The sequence below is a fragment of the Adiantum capillus-veneris genome, chromosome 11 (assembly GCF_014529385.1).
Source record: "Adiantum capillus-veneris isolate H3 chromosome 11, ASM1452938v2, whole genome shotgun sequence".
Taxonomy (NCBI): domain Eukaryota; kingdom Viridiplantae; phylum Streptophyta; class Polypodiopsida; order Polypodiales; family Pteridaceae; genus Adiantum; species Adiantum capillus-veneris.
In genome coordinates, this window is record NC_140941.1 from 100,034,924 (window position 1) to 100,048,772 (window position 13,849).

A 13,849-nucleotide genomic window follows, 5' to 3' on the forward strand; every position below is an offset into this window, starting at 1 on the left:
TTTCTTTTGCATATAAGAGAACACCTCTCAAAAATTACTTAGAGAGCAAAACTCTTTGTAATTAATCGAGGTAATTAGTTTAAGTTTTTATTAATTTTTATAATAAAACTATTAATTAAAGAGATTCAGCATTCCCTATTATTAACTACTCTCTAAATTATCATTAGGCTGTTGATCACTAATTTCTTAAGCTTATTACTAATCTAACTAATTTATTACTACATATTGAGCTGAAAATGATTAATTTTAGGTTGATTTATGAAGAAGAATAGTCTTTAAGCCTAAATAATTATAGTATAATTTTCAAAGCTTGGTTATGCTAAAATTGTCTGTTTTTTAGCATAGATTGAAGGGGAAAATTAGCTAGATCACTTAGATAATTATATAGTAACATTAATAGATAGTAATTATCAGAGCTAAAAATCACTGTTAGAAAGCCTGGATAATTAGGCCATGCACAAAAAATTAGTTTAACTAATTAATTAGGCTAAAATTGGTGATTTTTTAAAATAAATTGAAGAGGAAAACTAGCTAAATCACTTAGATAGTTATACAATAATTATCACAAGTAGAAATCATTGCTAGAAAGTTGCAATAATTAGGCCATGCATAGAAAATGAGTTCAATTAATTAATTGAGCTAAAGTTGTCTACTTTTGAGTATAAATTAAAGGAGGAAATTAGCTAAATCACATAGATAACTATATAGTAATTACTAGAGCTAGAAATCACTATTAAAAAGTCATGAATATTAGGCCATGCACAAAAAATTAGTTTAACTAATTACTTAGGCTAGAATTCTCTATTTTGGAGCATAAATTGAAGGGGAAAATTAGGTGAATCACTTAGATAATTATACAATAATTATCAAAGCTAGAAATTATTGTTACAAAGCTGGGACGACTAGGTTATGCATAAAAATTTATTGTAACTATTAATTAGGCTAAAATTCTCCGTTTTTAGCATAAATTGAAGGGGGAAATTAGATTAATCACTTAGATAATTATATAATAATTATCACAATTAGAATTCACTGTTACAAAGCTGAGATAATTAGTCCATGCACATAAAATTAGAGTAGCTAATTAATTAGGCTAATTTTTTTTTCTTTTGCGCATAAATTGAAGGGGGAAATTAGCTAAATCACTTAGATAATTATACAGTAATTATTAGAGCTAGAAGTTACTGTTAAGAAATCGAGATAACTAGGTTATGCATAGAAAGTTAGTGTAACTAATTAATTAGACTAAAATTGTTTTTTTTTTAGCATAAATTAATGGGGGAAATTAACTAAATCACTTAGATAAATATGCAATAATTATGAGAGCTATAAATCATTGTTAGAAAGCTGTAACAATTAGGCCATGTATAGAGAACTAGTTTAGCTAATTAATTAGGTTAATATTGTCTGATTTTGACTAAAAATTGAGAAGAGAAATTAGCTAGTTAGTTGATATAGTTATATAGTAATTACCAAAGATGGAAAATAGCATTAAGCAATTGAGATAATTAGCTTAAGCATAGATAATTAGTTTAGCTAATTACCTTAGCCAATATTATCTAATTTTGACTATACATTGAAAAAGGAAATTAGCAAATTAGTTTATATAACTATATAAAAATTACCAAAGATGAAAAAAAGTATTAAAAAGCCAAAATAATTAACTTAAGCACAGATAATTAGTTTAGCTAATATTGTCTAAGTTTCACTCTAAATTAAAAGGAAAATTTAATAAAGCAATTTATAAGTTAGCAAGATAATTACCAGGGTTATAATACATCAAAATCCACCTAGGATAAATACCCCATGAGCAAATAAGTAATTCATTACTAGGGTATTTTTAAAGAGAAATTAAACAGAAAAATTAGTAAAATAGCTCTGATGGTTATAGGATAATTATGGGAGCATAATAATACTATCAAAAAGTTAAGGAGAAAATATCTCACCCAGATATTTATCAAAGATATTTACTTAGTCCAAAAATCCCTATTTTTGGGTAAAAAATAGGAGAGATTATTCAATTAATTCTCTAGTCGATTAAGTATCCTTTTATAAGGCTAACACTATGGCTCCAAAGAGGACCCAAGGAAATCCTCAATCCGATGAGGATGATACAACTCACAAGTAGGTCTATGGAGGAGAGTCTTCAGGCACTAGCACAACAGCAGATGGCTGATCAGTCCCCAAATGGGTTTTCCATTATTCAATTAAGTCTTTAAATAAGTGTAAGTTCTTTTATAAGTTGGCATTTCATACGTAAGGAGTGAGTAAGAATCAGAAAAGAAATAATTTGTCAAAAACAGAACGTAACTTCCAAGAAACCAATGAGCATTGTTTGTAATAAGGAAATAATTGTTTGGGCTAAGACTAGGTAACCTAGAAAAGAATGATAGATCATCCTTAAGACAACTTGTCTCAAGACACCTCTGATTCCTTGGAATATTTTTACCCCAAGTGATGAGTAAAATGGCGATTCAGCCATGGATGAGTCGCTTACCTCCGTGTATGTGGAGCCTTTATCCCATGTATGTGTATGTTTTTGGATACTACTTAGGATATCGTTTTTATCCTAGGAGAACTGCCCGGTTGTATGGGCAACTGGTTGGCATATGGGGCACTCAGACTTTGGGTGATGTCTTTTTCCACCCCGGTTTTTATGAATAAGAAATGGGTGCCATTTTTTCACCCTGTATAGGTGTTCTTGAGACAAGCCAGTAGTGGTTAGAGATACTTTAGATTGACAGTACCTTGTCTTAAGCCTAAAGATGTTTGTTTGCAAAATAATGGTTTCAATACTACTTTCACGGGTTGTTTTAATGAGTTATTGTTATGAAAGATAAAAGGAATCATTGTTTTAATTGTGATAAGAATGTGAAAGTAATAAAATAACAAAGTATCATGTGTGAGTGCGGGGGTGGTAAGTGGGGATTGACTAAGGTTGTCAATCATGGATGGGTGGACTTGATTAGTGAGGTAACTATCTATCCTGCGCACTTGAAATGTTTAGAAAACTTCTACACTTGGAAAAGAGAGTCCACCAGCGGCTGTGCCCTCACATCTGTTAGGGGGAAAAAAGCGTTGGTGGAGGATACCTTAGCCCAACTTGTGGAAGCTATAGGGCCAACATAGTTTTTGGAGTTTTTAAAATGTCGTCTCATTTTTGCTAAGAGACAGGACTAGGCCTTTTTCTAGGGCTATATACCCAAGCCATTGTTAATGATAAAGGTCTATTCCTTGGATTTTTCCTAAGTTAGAGACTTTGATTTTTATTAGTCCTAGGGACTTGTCAAGGATCCCATCCCACTTTGGTGTCGGTGGGTTGGGGACCTCACAACGGGCCTACCGGCTCTATTGGTTTTTGCAGGTCACCATCAAGATCACGTTAACAATCAATGTGATCACGTCGTTTTATGTGTCATTACTTGCATTATTAACATGATCACATGACTGTGATCACGTCAGTGAAATCCTTGCCATCTTTGGTTCAAGGTCACTAATGCTTTTTCTCTGGTTATGACCGAGCACAACCTTCAATATGTTCCCCTAAGATGAGTGTATTTACTAACTACATGAATCCCTCATTCCCAAGTTAGATTCCCACTCCATAGGTCAGAATCCCTTTCCACCATTCTTGACTTAACTTAATGGACAATATAATTGGGTTCAACTTTTTGGCCAACAATACATCCTCCAGAATCCCCCCTCACCCCAAGCCGTTTGGTAAATGCACCCTTTCAAGGTAGTACTATGATACTAGAAAACACTATTCCAAACATGTCGAACCAAGAATACATTTCAAGAATTTGAAAGCAACATGCAAACAACGGCATACCCTTGCAAATGTGCATTTATCAGGTTGTTCCCACCTTTTTCCTTTATAGAATATTTTACTTACTTTTTCCTCTAGTATTAAAGTAAAATTATCTAGTTATATTTCAAGCAATCACATATAGTTCTCCAGGCATATCTCTATCCTTGTCCCAGGACTTGGGTATCCTGTCTCCTTTGCCACATGTGGAGGTGACACCTTGACACTATTTTCAATTCTTATTTTTCTTTATATTGTGTGGGAAAGGCTTACAAAAATAATCTACTCTAGATTCTTATTAAATCAATAATCCGAGAAGCAAAGCAAAGGTCTGGCTGATAAGGAAAATTGCGAAATAGCCTATTTAGGCTCCTAACCTTTTCAAGGTTCCTTTTTATTAAACAATTAGAAGAATTTCTTAATTAAATCACATCCTCCTCCCTTATCCTGATCCTTTCATGGATCCATTTTTTCTTCCTTCATTTTCTCGTCGTAGTTAGGCCTACCTGAACTAGGCCAATTTCTAGACGCATCTGTTGGTCCCTATCACCCGACCGAGACTCACTCCCATTCAATCCCATTTCTAGAGCAGTGAATGAGCTTGAGCTCAAAACATATACCAACAGTTAACAATAAAAAGGACCATCCCCCATTCCATACAACAGGTAAACACCTGCACCGACTTCTCCAAAACATGTTAGACAAAGTTCACACTTCTATGTTATGCTAGGGCTATTCACGTCAAATCTTCTCGATAAAGTTTTTTACTCCTAGTTGAAATTTATATTACGTTCATTTGAGTTATAATCACTTAGTTCCTATTTACTTTTAATGTTTACTCAAATAAGACCTTAAGAAATACAAAAATTCTCTTTGGAGTTTAAGGTTTTGTCTCGACGGAAGTTTCAAATTAACCTCGACTTTGACGAATCCCATTTTGGTCCCTTTGTATCATTTGTCATCCATGGGGAATCTCTATGGAAGCAGTGGGAGTTCTTTGTTCAAGAAACACAATCACGACATACGAGAAGCTATCCCCTTACTCTCTCCATAAATCACATTTTCTAAAAAATTTTGAAGGAATACAAACTTGAAAAGAAAAATGCATATGCTCTTTAGAATGACCTTTGCTCTAGCTTACAATCATAAACTTCTTTAGAGTGATTATGTAAGAGTGGATGATTGAATGGTAGTGTAAGAGTGAAAATGTGACATTCCTAAGAGTGTACATGTTAGTGTAGTGAGAGTTTCACATGCAATGAAGTACAAATGATCAAAAAATTCTTCTCAAGACAGGGTTTAGGCTTATCTCTTGCTTCCATGGAGAGGATTAATCACACAGGTAGGTGAGGCTTAAAGAGTTCTGAACTTTTCAATTGTCAAGAGGGAAGGGAGAGAATGACCTTATTTGGAAATGAATCTTCTTTCTCAAGAAAAACTTCTTTGGTTGTTATAAACTTACCCTTCAAACCTCAACTTCTTTTGAAATTTAGATATTAACTTAGTATGTCACTAAAACTTTTGGACACATAATTTATGCAAAGTAAGAGCATTTCTTTTGAAACACTTATAGTTTCCCTTCATGGAGAATAAGGTTAGTTTCAAAAGTAGCTACTTTGATTAGTCACCATTCAATCATGCATACTATTTAGATAATTATGACCTCCAACGCCCTATGGTTAAAGAGAGTGCTTTTTATGCTCTCTATGTCATATTAGTATGGTAGTCTAAGAAACTTGAAATAACGTCGTGTGGTTAGTTGTTAGGAATGTGGTTATTTATGAGCTATAATTAGAAGGAAACAACAAATTAAAAAGTGTAATGGAATTGGCCTATTAACTTTAAGTGGCAAAAATTAATGAGAGTACTTTTGAGAAATTACTTTGTGAGCGTAGCGTTTGAACATAATTAAAGATAACAATATAGACATAGCACTTAGTTAACTTGGAATGAACAATACTTTTGCAAGAGAGAGAATTTAGAGAACATGACAACAATTGAGGACCGAATTTATGTGGATCCGGTCCCCCCTCCAATAGACATTTGTATTATGATTTCTCCCATTAAGAGAGACTTGCTACAATACAATCTTTGTGTTCCCTTTGACCTAGGTGATGCAATGAAGATGGAAAGCTTCATGCATCACAAGCATAACATAAATTTTGAGTAAAGCTTTAACAATCCCAAGACTCAGTCCTAGGACCTCAAACACCTTCAAAGGTGGAGAGAGCTAGTAGGGAGAAAGAATTAGTTCCTCACTTATCATCACTCTTCTTGCTAGCATACATAATAGCACAGTAATAAAGATGAAGAAAATGGAAAGCTTAAGCATTGAAGCATGGCTCTTGGTTGGATTTGCACTCCATAGCAAGAGTGTTGGTGTAGGCTCTCAACCTCTACTTTCTTGGAGAAGGAGAGGTAACTCTTGCACTTTTCACTTCACACAATGAGAGTGTGTGTGGGAGAGTATACCCCTCAAGAAAACCCCTAGCTTTCTTTGGCCAACCCCCCCTTGTAGCTCATGCTTGAAGCTTATTGGACCCCTCCAAGCCTAGCCAATCATAAGCGGGAGTCTTACCAAGTAACAAGGGTATCCTTGGGAGAAGTTTTCTCCTTTCCCCTTTGAGAGAGAGGACTTGATAAATGAAAAATCAATCAAGTAATCTCCTAAATGATCATTGGACCCCTTGGGTGGCCAACCAATAGGCTTCAGGCACACCATGAGGGAAACATGAGGAGGAACTTGACAAGTGTCCCTTTTGCTTTCTTTGTACCAAGCATGCCTTGTGTGAGTGTGTGGGTGTTCTCTATCATCCCCCCTCTTGTAGGTCTTGCCCCCTCCTTGTAGGGATTGGATCTTGACTTTTTGACACCTCAAGCCCCTCAAGGTTAGGCCCAGTTCCCACCACAAGCTTGGCCCTTAAGCACTTTAAACTTAGGCTGGGTTCTCACCTCAAGTACATCCCTAGCATCTCAAGCATGACAATCACCTCAAGCATCTCAATCATCAAGCACCTCAAGCATCTCAAGCACCTCAGTAATCAAGCACCTCAAGCACCTCACTCATCAAGCACGACAAGCACCTCAAGTACCTTAAGCTTGGGCCGGGTTTCCACCTCAAGCTCATCCCTAGCTTACCTAAGGTCAAAGGACTTTTACACTAATTAATGGAGGTCTTCAATGAAGCTAACCCTAAGGTCTTATGATTCATTGGTTAGCCTTGCCCTTTGATAGACCATTTCTCATTTGGGTCCCTTTACCATTGGCCCCGTGTTGAGATAGATCTATAAGCACATGTCTATATCTTAACCCTTGTTCCCGTTTCTTCTCTTAATATGAGAAAATCATTTGGGTTGGTTAGATATTAGATTTTATGACATTACCTCTCTCTTGAAATCATAGTCATCCTTGACTATGAGGTAGAGGAGATAAAGCCTTGGTCATTAGTCAATCTTACTTAGCAAATAGAGGATCCCTTTTTACCCTATGACATCTTTCCAAGATGGATGACTAATCCATTTGGTGCTTGGGAGACATAGTTGCCGTAGCCATGTGTGCGCTTTAATCCATTTCATTATCCCAAAATAGAGTGACAAATTCTACTTGGTGTTTGAGAGATGTCGTCATCACAAACATGAGTCTAAGCATGAATACTATTTAAATTTTTGCACAATTAAAAAAAGAACTAGTCTTATTAGACAAAAACATGGGTCATTTGAAAAAAAATTGTACATTTTCTTACTCTAATATAGCATCATAAGCATCTACAAGGTTCATACTATCCTTAAGCTGTATTCCTTGCATCCATCTAGCATCTTCAAAAGGTTAAGTTTTGAGCTTAATAAGATATCATTGGATAATCTTACCATGCCGTAGTACCTTGTCTTCATGCCAAAGGATAGCTTTGGGTTGTAGAACCTCTTCTTGGTCTTCAACTTCGGGAGGGTCTTCGATAATTGGTTCACTTGGTGGCTCTCCTTTGTAGAGCTTAAGTAGGCTCACATGAAAGGCATTGTGTATGAGCCAATGGTTGTGCAACTTGAGCTGGTAAGCAATCTCATTGATGGGCCTCAAGATTTGGAAAGGACCATAGTATCTTTTTGCTAGCTTAGCATAATATTTTTGATGGCCCGTAGGATTTTTGCCCGTCGTTTGCCTTAATTGAGCCTTAGGAAACTTAAGTAGGATCCAATCATTTTCTTTGCATGTTAAGGCTCTTTTGTGCTTTTCAAAAGAAGCTTTTGTTAAGGAGGTTACGCCGCTAGCGGAAGCTAAATAGCGAGAACTCAACCAACAACAGAATTTGTCAGACGAGGACGGAGCTTGACCCGCAGGCACATGGAAACAACTAGGTGGGTGTCAAATCACCTACTCGACCTTCTAACGACAATCACTACTAAGGAAATCAAATCTAAGTTCTAAAATACGCAAGTGACTGAAATCCGTACTATGAACAAATGCTATACGAAACAGGATCTAGGATCATTGAATCGATCTCAAACTCAAGGGGAAGTCTATTCACTAAGTAAGAACAACACCCTAAAGACTTGAACTGCAAAATCAACCTATAACCACTCCGTGCGGTAAACGCGTATGAAGACAGGCCGAAAAATACAGGTGATTGAAACTTGACCCCGATGGTACCAATGTGTAGCTCTACTTGTTGTGGTTCTATAGATATGCTGCACGCTCCATTCCGACACACAAGTTGGAAGAAAACTCACACCGAAGCTCATAGGAACTTACCACACATAGAAGCCGATAGCGCGCACTCTTGGTATCTGTGCGTAGCTCTAGCCGTTGCTAACACAATGGCGGTGTCCCTTCTCCAATGGCGGCTCCGTAGCTCACGTAGCAAGTAGATAAGACTCTCTCTCTCTCACTCTCTCTTAGAGACAGTCACGACGCTCAAAAACTCACTTTGATTAATAATCTGAATCTCTTTAGGTTACAAAAACTTTGGCTTATACACCTCACCCTTGGAGGTGAGAACATCTCTAACTAATTACATCAGCAAGTGAAATTACTTCGCGATTACAAGCTGGAAACTCAATTGAGTCCCATTACTTAATGAATGGCTCAAATCAAAATCAATGTCGAAAAGACATTTATTACAATCAATGGTTACAAAATGATGAGTGTGAGCAAAAATGTGGGTGTGATCCTCTGCTGGCTCAACACTCCCCCCCTCCGCGTTCATGTCGTCCCTGACATGACTTTTATGCTTGGTCAATAAAGTCTTGTCGTCTTGAGCATCTGCAAATGTGATTCGTATCGTAGGTTGCCGATGGTCAAGGTTGGGCCGAATATTTTGCTTTCGTGGGTGAAAAAGCTTGTGTAGAAAGCTTCTTCGAATGTTTGCATGTGGAAGCTAGGAAAAAACATAATCCTTTGGTATAGGAGGTGTAACACTTTTGGAGAAGGCTACAATGAAAGATCGTACATCATATCAGTCACTGTGTCGGCCGTCAATAGTAGACTCGAGGTTGTGGCTTTATCTGGCGCGAACACTTCAATGCAAGCTAAGAGAATCCTGCAGATTTTCTTGAGCATCTGACATGAAAGGTCAAGAGAGCCAGTAAAGAGATTGATGTTTCCCATTAGGGTTTTCACCATGTAGGCTTTACCTATTCTCTCTCCTGCCTTTGGTCCTGGCATCCTGGGATAATTAAGCCAATTTGGCTTCTTTCTTGCAATCCTTCCATGCTCTTTCCAGTTTCCGACTCTTGGCACCGGGCAGAAGGTTGCATCCTCCCGAATATCCTTTGGTGCCTCCACCAAGTAGATGAGGTAGGTTGGGTATTTGTTCAACCAACCTTTCCTCCATCTAGGTTGTGAATCTACTATCTTCTTTGATTGTTCCTCCTTTGTGATGTCGCCTTCGTAAAGAGCGACATACTGCTCCTCCTCTATTCTCTTTTTCGTCTTTAGCACTTCAAATTTCATCAAAGGGAAAGGCAGGCTGGGTTGCATCCACTGTTCATGGCGCACTTTTGTGTCAAGTCCCTAAAGTCTAATGGAGATTAGGAGTCTCCTCTCCCATTCCATTTCCGCCTTGGCACTCTCCTATGCTGACTTTTCTATTTGGTCATGGAGCCTTTGTTCTTCTTCTTCAGTGATTCTTGAAGTCGAGGCCACCTCTTGAGCTGGGGCTGGATCTTCAATTGTGGTTGCCTCCCCAGTTTCTGGTAGCTCTATGGCTGCTCCACCTGATTCTTCGTGTGGTGTCTCTGTCTCTCTGCTTTGTTGCTCTTGTAGATCTTGGAGCTGTTTGCGGAGGGCCTCATTCTCTGTCCGTAGTGTTTGATTTTCTAATGTGAGCCTCTCCTCTGCGGCCAATGATCCCTCCGCAATGTGCAACCTTTGCACTTGCTCTAATCTCAGCTCTCTTTGTAAGCTTCGGACCTGGTCTTCCAAAGCTGGTATGATAGCTCCCTCTTGTTCGGTTCCTGCTCTGCTAGCTCTAGGGGTAGTCCTGAGTCTAGTGATTGTTCTTTCTTGGAGATCGACTCTCTCCCTTAGCTCAATGAGCTCATCCTTGGCCGCCTCCAACTCATCCTCTATCCGCTCCCTTGCTTCCTGTGCACTTCTTACCTCTCTTGAAGCCTCGGCTAGCTGGAGTATCAAGCCGTCTCTCTCGTTTTCTGCGTCATAGAGTGATGCTTTATGACTTTCAGATTCAGTCGTAGCATTCTCTAATTTCCTCTGCAACTCCACTTCCCTTTGTTTGGCTGTCTCCATCTCTACTTCCTTTGCCTTGGATCTTTCTTTTATCTTGCTGAGCAGTTCATGCACCATGTGCATGTCTTTTTCATCATCATGTGTCAACTCTAAAGCTCTTTCTGCCACCACCTCCACTGGCTTTGGCTCTTCTAGTGCTTTCGGTTCGTCCAATTTCTCTTCACTTTCTTTTGTACTCTTTGTTTTTTCCTCCGTCCCTCTCCGTTCATCTTGTTTTTGTAGGGTGATCCCATAAACTGACTCAAGGGCCTCTTCTTCAGTGTATCCTATCGCTACCAGATCCTCATAATCATTTCTCTTTTGCTAAACTGGATCTATCTTCTTTTCTTTGGTCTCAGCTTCTGGCTTTTCCATAACATCTGTGTCCACCTCTACTGTGGTCTCTTCCACAATTTTTTCCGTCTTCTTCGGGCTTGGTACATCAGCAAAAGAGGGATGTTTGTCCTCAATTTCCTTGGCTTTCCCTTTGTCGGCTTGCCCGTCTATCTCTTGAGGCTTAGTAGACTCATCTACTTTCCTTTTCCCCTTGTCGTCTTTTTTCAGCTCAGCTTTTAATTGCTGTACCTCCTCTTCAGTGTATGGCTCGATAGGTTGCTGCTCCAGAATAGCCTCTGACTCCTCATAAGCTTTAATATATTGATCGTATTGATCAATATGTGGCCTGGCTGAGCTAGTTCCGACTTTAGTGGGGTCTGGCACCCACTTTTCTTCAAAGTCACCCTTTAGAGCTCTTTCCGCTCTAAACTGTTCCACTAGTCTTTCCATTCTTGCCGCTTTCTAACTTTTGGTTTGCTTGGGAGCAACCTTCTTCTTTACTTTCTTCTTAAGCGGCTCGTCCACATCCTCTTCAGGTTCTGAAACTATTTCTAGTTTCCGGCGTGCTCTTGTGGATGCCCTCTTGGATATTTCGGGTTGTTCTTCCTCCTGGTCGGCCTCTCTAAGCCACTCATTCTGGGTGGGAACCTTTGGCCACTGATCTCTAGCTCCAATAGCTTCATAAGCTATTCTTGTCAGAATTTCCGCTCCTCCTATGTACTTTGGCTTCTCGTTGCGCATGGCAATTACTTGCTCGTGGATGTGTTGAGCGTAATTCACCTCTTTTGGCATATTGCTCTTTAATGCCCATGTGATGGTGGTCGCAATGGCATGGGGTGGTGTCGTATACTTTTGCGGTCTTTTACTGCAAACATGGAGAAACTGGTTGTACAGTCGGCAAAGGGTTGCCGCTCTTGGGTCTGCCATATCTCCATAGGTTGCATTCTGTTTCTTGGGCCCATAGACCTCTATGGCCTCCCTTCTTTCCCTGACAGAGATCCCTTTGTTGTGCAGCTTCAATGCGTCTGCAATGAGCTGTGGAGTGATCTGTACTTCTACTTTCTCTCCATCCATGGCTGTCAATGTGGCTTTTCCATCCTTTTGAATGGATGTTGCCAACTCGTACACTCTTCTTGTATCCACACCTGATGGTCTCGAGGCGAAGAAACTGTGCAAGTCTGCCCTTTCCAGGTACCTGCTGATGTCTTCTGACCTGTTATAATCTACCAATTCCTGTGGGATCATCGGTACATCCACCGCTTGCCCTTGAGGATCTCTGAAAGTCCCCTAGTAGATCTTTATTCCCTCTTTCTCCAATACTGCTTTCTCCACCCAAGTTTTTGTTGGCTTGAGGGTTTCTTATGGAATGTCAAAGGGTTCCGCTTCTGCAAGAGCATCTTTGATTGTCGGTCTTTTTCTCTTCGTTGCCGATGACTTGGCGGAATCCATGGATCCTGTAACTCCAATTTCAGAAGTTAGCGTCTTTTTAGTACTGAAAGCCGAAATGAATCTTTTAACTATCCAAATGACTTGAAAATTGAAACATGAGCTATTCAGGGCCTATGGATGCAAGGTAGGTGAAAAAATATGCAAAATGGGCTCAAAATCATGTTGGAGACATCATACGCGTATGATGTCTTTTGTGTCAAAATGACTTCATATTGGTTGTGCTTGTAGCTGACAGTGTATATATGAGTATCATATGCTTGGATTTGAGTTTGGATCCCATTTGGTCAAGTTTTGGCCAATTTAGTCCAGTTCTGGCTCTTGGCAAAATTTTGAAAGGGAATTGGATTTTATGATCCAAATTGGATAAAACTTGGTGGTTCACTTTCAAATGGCATGTAGATCACTTCTGTTTGGTGGTTGAAGCCCTGAGGTGCCAAAATCACATAGTGAGACATAATACGCGTATGATGTCTTTTAGTGTATTTTTGGACCAAATTTCTCTATAAGCTTGGATTTGGCTTTAGATAGGCTTATTAAGTGGATTTATGAAGTTTGGATAGATTTAGGGCTAAAAATGGCTCTGGAGACATCATACGCGTATGGTGTCTTTTTCATCAATTTTGCATGGGGTTGGTTCTGTGGACTCCCCATGTACTAGTGAAGGACTATATCTACTCAAATCTTGGTTTGGACTTGAGTATGTTGGATTTGGGCCAAAAATAGGCTTTAGGTGAAGGATTTTCCTCAATTGGGCTAATGGGGTGATCCTCTTGACCAAATGGTTCCCAATTTCGTATGTAGCATGTATTAGATATATATAATGGATGTATGATGACAAATGAGCAGTTTTGGCTCTGTAAGTGCAAATAGACATCATACGCGTATGATGTCTTTTGTGTCAAAATGGTGCTTTTTGGTTCCAGATAGCTTGTAGATGTGTTAATCAACAATCCTACAAAGTTTCAATGAGTTTGGAGTTATTTTGACAAAATTAGGACCAAAAATCAATTTTATGGCCTACTTTGTGTCTTTTTGGTTTTCCTTGGGTTTTCTAACTCCAATTCCCATGATACTTGGTTCATAGGATGTGATTAACATGTGGAATGAGGCTATGCACTCGAATGTTGAAATGGATGTGAAATTCATGCTGTGAGACATCATACGCGTATGATGTCTTTTCTTGAAATGTTGGTCTTTTTGTGCAAAGAATGCTTTGTGCTAGTGCCCTAAGCCCTGCTAACTAGTTTCCAACTTAAAAAGTCATCAGTTTAGCTAAAAAGCCCCCTTATAGGCATTTCAGTCTTCGAAGTCGTCTTTTTGCCTTGGAGTTGAATTTCTTCCACTTTTCTTCTCGAGAGTTGCATTTCCAGCTCATTGGATATGTTGTGAAGCCATCTATTTGGTTGAACTTGACTTTGGCTCCCCGTTCTCCATCTTTCTCCATTTGGTTGCCCGAAAGCGTCTTTTTCACCATCGGTAAGTGAATCAGCTTTCTTTTGGGTTTTGCTTGCAAACATAAGTCATCCATGTATATTT